The following is a 6,901-nucleotide window of genomic DNA, read 5'->3' as shown; positions in this document are numbered from 1 at the left end:
TCAACAGCACCTTCCAAACTCGTGACCACTACCACCTCGAAGGACAAGGGCAGCAGATGCATGGGAACTCACTACCTGCAGGTTCCCCTCCAAGACACTCACCATCCTGACTTGGAACGATATCGCCATTTCTTCACTGTTGTTGGGTCACAATCCTGGAACTCCCTCCCCAATAGCAGTGTGGGTGTTCCTACACCATATGGACTGCATCAGTTCAAGAAGGCAGCTCTCCACCACTTTCTCAACGGCAATAGGAATGGGTAATAAATGCTAGCCTTATCAGCGATACTCACACCCAAGAATGAATAAAAACCAAATCACTCTCCACAGATTCCCCACAATCTGGGCTTGGACATTTACTTCAGGAGCACAGAGCTTTATATCACTGCAACATGAGTTCCAATCTTCATATTCTGTTCACTTTTCAAATTACTTTCTACCAGTCCACTAGCTTTTATTAATTCAGTATTCGGGTCTCTGCTCCTCCGCCATTTCTAACATCTCACCTCTTACAAAAAAACACTCTGATCTATCGCAGGAAGTAGATGACCCCTGATTTTAAACTCCATCTGCCAAAGCATTGCTCACTCACTTAATCTATCAAGAAGATTTGAAAATAAATTTCTTGCCAAAGGATAATTTGCTGCATCTGCTCTCTCGCCATTTGCTTTTCCCATTTGTCTTTCACTTGGTGCAAATCGAGAGAAAGTAAAGATGGAAAGAAGGACGGAAGGAAAAATCCTGCTCCGTTTCGTGATCCCTATTTGATCTTCATTCCAGTGCAGTTTGGGTGAAGAATTCCAATTGTCTGTCTCAATTTTAATAAAGTATAACCAATTCTGGAATCACTGTCTGGACATGGACAAGAACAGGTTTCGAGGCTGACTTTGCACATAAACTCACCCAACATAAACAATTCATAAACTAACGACAAGGATGGGATTTGAACCCACGTGTGCAGAGCACAATAGATCAGCAATCCATCGCCTTAACCTCTCAGCCACCTTGTCAGTTGCAGATACATAGCTGTCACCTTCAGCACAGTTTCTGACTGTGCAGCCAGCTGTGTAATGATGGAAATATATCTTCTGTCAGTAAATGAAGTTGGGAATGGAGCGGTGTGAAACATTTGCAGACCATGTCCAACACGTTTCTACTCAGTGTGAAAACCCACCACGGAAAGACTGGAACATACAATCATTTCAACACATCATGATTAACATCACTCAGACACCTGAACCATTCGGTCACTGACGAAGTCATGATGACCGAATTTCTCATGAAATGACAACTGAACCAACTGACTGGAAGAATTGCTTAAACTCCACATGATCAGCGAGGCACAGCCTCAGGCCGACTTGTCAGGTGGTGTAAACAGATATCACTGCTTCTGATCTTCACCAGAACAGAGAGTGAGATGTAACATTGATCATCAAACAGACTGTGAGAGAATACAACAGAATAAAACACATGGAGAGACACTGTGGAATAACAAATAGATTTGATTGGAATGTTGAAATTTTGATTGGAATGGATAAAACACCAGAAACAGCAGATTAAAGTGGGATTCTCATCATTATATTGATCTGGGACAGAAAAGAGAAACTGATGGAAAGAAGAGAAGAAGGAAGAAATGAAAGGATGGAACTGTTCAATTTATTCAGTTTTTTCACTCGCCCATCAAAGCTGATAAGAAAATTTGCAAATAACAGAGAATTTCACCAAAAAGGGAGATTAAATGTTGCTGAAACCTTGGATCGAATGATGCCCCAACAGATGACCTGTTTAACTGTCTCCTCACTGGGGGATTTCAATCAGTCAGCAATATTATTCACTACCTTTTTTGTTAATTGGTCCCAGAACTGTCACTTGGAATTAATATCTGTGTTCCGACTCCTGAATAATAAAATTGTGAGTTTCTCGATATTTTCTGGACACAGTTCCTGCTGAAAGAACTAAGAACTCTTTTCTAATTTGCACAATACTCAACACACTCATCAAGCCTGCTAAGCTAGCATCCTTGGTGCTGCTCTCTCTTCTCCCAAACTTCATCTCATGTGACTGTTCCATCATCACTCTGACAGTGGGAGGGGTTGATCCCACTATCTTCAGCATTAACCCTTTACATCCTTATACCACACTGTCTGTCCAAAAAAATGGGTGGAGGGAACTTCCTTCATTTATCAAAACACCAACAGCAGCACAGTGGTGCAATGGTTAGAACCGCAGCCTCACAACTCCAGCGACCAGGATTCTGTTCTGGGTACTGCCTGTGTGGAGTTTGCAAGTTCTCCCTGTGTCTGTGTGGGTTTCCGCCAGGTGCTCTGGTTTCCTCCCACCTCCAAAAGACTTGCAGGTTGATAGGTAAATTGGCCATTGTAAATTGTCTTTAGTGTAGGTACGTGGTTGGAGAACGGTGGGGATGTGGTAGAGAATATGGGATTAATGTAGGATTAGTATAATTGGGTGGTTGCTGGTTGGCACAGACTCGGTGGGCCAAAGGGGCTGTATCTCTAAATAAGAAAAGTAAAATGAAAGCTACCAGTCGTAAATCAACTCAAACCCATTCGAGAGATAGAGGGAGACTGTCAGAGAACTTCCTGCATCCAGTCCTGACCCTGTCACACTCAGCAGCTTCTCACCCAGACCCCACTCTCATCAACACTGAACATTGTTACCGAGACCCTTCAGATACTGTTTATAAAAGGTAGAAAAATTCAAACTTCATCACAGCTAGATTGAATAGAACAAAGTTTAATATCTTCTCGTCGTCACTCGGTAACCACATGAGACAGTCCTTAAATCAGTAGCATAAATTATCAGCTGTAAGAATGTTTGTCATTGGGTTGAATCATTTCTGTGTGAGGAATGTTCCAGCATCATAAACCAGGGGAACGTGTTGACTGAGCTGTGTCTTCATCTCTTCTGGACAGTCGGACAGTTCACCCTTCATTCTGCTCTGATTCACTTTCCCAAAGCGGATCGACAGTTTCTCAAATCTGGAGACTGGGTTTTCTTATTTTGTTCCTTTTGATTTTTCTTGCTCCTGAATGATAATATATTCCAACCTCGGATCAAACTTGCCCTGTGTCCCAGTCTCGGTTAAAAGCGACAAATAACGGCACCAACATTCTGAAACATACAACACGGTCACATTCTGCTTCAGTGAGATTAATGCTGAGGCAGTTTCCGTGTCGAATGCGATTGTGAACAAATTTCTCTCAAGGAAATTGTGAGTGATCAAGTATTTGCACTGAATTTCTGTGCAAGAAGGGACAGTTTCAAACAGCCATTCCCAAATCACTTCCTTCACAAAGACAAATTTTGTGCTGCCTTAACGTGTGAATCAACTTCACAAACAAATTTGAACTCGAAGTTCAGGAGAAGACAGAGATGTGAATGATTGACAGTGTAATCTTTAAATCATAATTTTCCGTTTCTTCGTTGAAGTGAGGCTCAACCCTAAGCCACTAGAGATCGCGGAAAGCTACAAACTTGGATCCAGAAATCAGAAAAGTAGTGAAACAGTTGGTGTGTACATTGTGACACTGAAGAATTTATCACCACATTGCAACATTGGCACATTCTTAGACCGTACATTATGAGACAGATTTGTGCTTATATTGGTGGATGAGGAAAGATACTAAACACACAAAATCCCAATTTGAGCTAGTGTGTTAGATTGCTCTTTCCACGGAGATAGCATCAAAGAATGCTCGTGAATTTCGTCCCATGCCAGTGACAGTAACACACTTCAGAGGAACTTAAACAAACTGGTAAAATGGGCTTTCACACAACAGATAAAATTTTATACAGAGAATTGTGAAGTGATACAGTTTGGGAGGAAGAATGAGACAATGTACACCAATCTTTTTTGATCAAGGTTTGAAAAGGTTGCTAAGAGCAAACAGGACACTTGGCTTTATTAATAGAGGCATGGAGTAAAAGCAAATAAGTTATGCTAAACCTTTATAAAACAGTGGGGCTGAATGGCCGACTCCTGCACCTCCACGGAAAGCTTCCACTCCAGGCTCAGGCACCCTCTTCAGGATCACTCTCCATACATCCCGCCACTCCACACACGGATATCTCCCTCAGGATCAGATCACAGCTCCACAGTCCTGCCACATCCAGTCGTGAATGGTGGTGGATAATTAAATAACTAACAAGATGAGGAGGCTCCAAAAACATTCACATCCTCAATGATGGTAGTGCTGAGCACGTCAGTGCAAAAGATGAAGCTGAAGCATTTGCAACCATCTTCAGTCAGAAATATTAAGTGGATTTGATCTGTGTTAATTTCAGCTCCTCATGCTCGCTGGTGCCTTGGTTCTCTGGTGCTAATTTCAGAGTAAATCATGCAGCTTGACAATTGGAGCCAAAGAAAAAGACACAGGAGAGGTTGAAAGTGCCAAAACCTGGGATTGAACCAAGAACTGTTTAACTGTTAGTACAGCACGAACTCAACAAAGCTTTTTCAACAACACACTAAAGCCACCATTCTGTCACTGCTTTGGAAGACAATATATACATTAAAGTGTTTGTAAAAAGTTACAGAACACAACATGTGAGGAATATTCCCCATTGTTTTCTCAGTACTGATGGACTGTGAAGTGGGAGATAGCCAGAAGTCCCACTGTGTCACACTGACCCTGAGCTATCAGTGAAATGAGATAAAGTTCAATCTTTAGCAGAGAGATTCTGGAGAGAGGTAAGAGTCCTGAATCAAGGAAAGACTTTCTGACACAATAAAAGCAAAATACTGCAGATGCTGGAAATCTGAAATAAAAACAAAAAGTGCTGGAAATACTCAATAGCTCTGGCAGCATCTGTGGTGAGAGAAACAGAATTAACGTTTCTGGTCTGTGACCTTTCATCAGAACTGACACAGGTTAGAAAATAATTAGGTTTTAAACAAGTGAAGCGGAGGGGCATGTGGGAGAGAACAAAGGGGAAGGTGTTTGATAGGGCAGAGGGCAGGAGAGATTAAATAACAAAGCTGTCCTGGGACAAAGGCAAAGAGTGTGTTAATGCTTGTGGTTGCCTGACACCAGTCATGCTCTGATGTTATTGAACACAATGTTCAAGCCACAAGGCTGTAGAGTGCCGAATCAAAAGGTCGGGTGTTGCTCCTCGAGCTTGGGTTGATTTTCACTGGAACACTGGAACAGGCCAAAGACATAAATGTTGACATGAGAGCAGGGGGGAGTGTTGAAATGGCAAGCAACCAGAAGCTCAGGATCATGCTTTCGGCCTGAGCAGAGGTGTTCCATCTAATCTGCGTTTGGTTTCCCCAGTTTAGAGGAGCCCGCATTGTGAGCAGTGAATACAGTATACATAATTGAAAGAAGTACAAGTTAATCGCTGCTTCACCTGAAAGGAGTGTTTGGGGCTTTAGATAATGAGCAGAGAGGAGGGAAAAGGGCAGGTATTATATCTCCTGCGATTGCATGGGAAGGTGCCTTGGGAAGGGGACAATGTATTGGGGGTAATGGAGGAGTGGACCAGGGTGTCACGGAGGGAACAATCCCTTCGGAATGCTGACAGGGGAGGGGAGGATGCGTTTGGTGGTGGCATCACGCTGGAGGTGGCGGAAATGGTGGAGGATGATCCTTTGGATGTGTAGGCAGGTGGGGTGGAAAGTGAGGACAAGGGAAACCCTGTCGCAGTTCTGTGAGGGAGGGGAAGGGGGAAGGCAAAGGTTGAGAGTCCTGTCAACTACACTGGGAGGGGGCGGGGTGGGAGTAGTTGAAATCTGGTGATGTTGTTGAATTTAATTTCAAATACTCCTTGAGCTCTCTGCTGATGAAGAATGAAAAAGGGAAGAACAACCACACAACAAGGGTCTCAAATCCAAGACCCTGAGGTTAAAAGTCTCGTGCTCTACCAACTGAGTTAACAAGGCCTGATACAGTACTTCTACTCTGTCTGTTATTGGACGGATGCAGCTGTTGGCTCCACCCCAATGGCGGGAATTTGTTCCACCAACTATGAAGCAGTTTCCTATCAATTCCCCAGATCATCAGTAAATCCACTTCAAGAAGCCCCAAAGTGTGATATATTCCTCTCACTCATCAATAATAAAACTGAAATCTTTTTACCTTCCAAATGCTGCCATCCATTTTGTCAGTATTTATTTCTCTCTCCTTTTTATTTAGTTCATGCTTTTCTTCAGAATTTATTTTTTCAATTATATCTGAGGGAAGAAATGAACAGATCTGGCAGCTCAAAACTGGGCATCCATGAGGCACTGTGGGCCATCAGCAGCAGCAGAATTGTATTTAAACACAATATGTTACCTCATGGCCTGACATATCCCTCACTCTACCATTACCATCAAGCCAAGGGAGCAATAGTGGATCAATGAAGTGTGCAGGAGGGCATGTCAGGAGCAGCACCAAGCAGACCTAAAAATGAGTGAAGCTACAACACAGGATTACTTGCATGTCATATAGCGGAAGCAGCATGCAATAGACAAAGCTGAGTGATCTCACAACCAACAGATCAGATCAAAGCTCTGCAGTCCTGCCACATCCAGTCCTGAATGGTGGTGGATAATTAAACAATTAACAGGAGGACGAGGCTCCACAAATATCCCCATCCTTAATGATAAGGGAGACCAGTATATCAGTGCAAAATACAATGGTGAATCATTTGCAACCATCTTCAGCCAGAAGTGCCAAGTAGATGATCAATCTCGGCCTACTCCTGAGGTCCCCAGCATCACAGGTGCCAATCTTCAGCTAAATCCACTTCATTCCACATGATATCAAGAAATGGCTGAAGGCTCTGGATGCTGACAACATCCTGGCTGCAGTGCTGAAGACTTGTGCTCCAGAACTAGCCACGCCGCCCGCCAAGCTACAACACTGGCATCTACCCAGCAATGTGGAAAATTGCC

General features: G+C 43.2%; 1 non-coding gene across 1 annotated transcript; it reads right to left on the bottom strand.

Annotated features, from left to right (window-relative positions):
* Positions 1 to 928: 928 nt before the first annotated feature.
* On the bottom strand, positions 929 to 1,010 carry trnas-gcu (transfer RNA serine (anticodon GCU)). Its single transcript has one exon. It is a non-coding gene; the product is annotated as a tRNA-Ser (tRNA).
* Between the last annotated feature and the right edge of the window lie 5,891 nt (positions 1,011 to 6,901).

The sequence above is a fragment of the Heterodontus francisci genome, chromosome 39, assembly GCF_036365525.1.
Source record: "Heterodontus francisci isolate sHetFra1 chromosome 39, sHetFra1.hap1, whole genome shotgun sequence".
In the NCBI taxonomy this organism is placed as follows: domain Eukaryota; kingdom Metazoa; phylum Chordata; class Chondrichthyes; order Heterodontiformes; family Heterodontidae; genus Heterodontus; species Heterodontus francisci.
The sequence above is the reverse complement of the archived record's forward strand: the minus strand, read 5'-3'. Positions and strand labels throughout refer to the sequence as shown.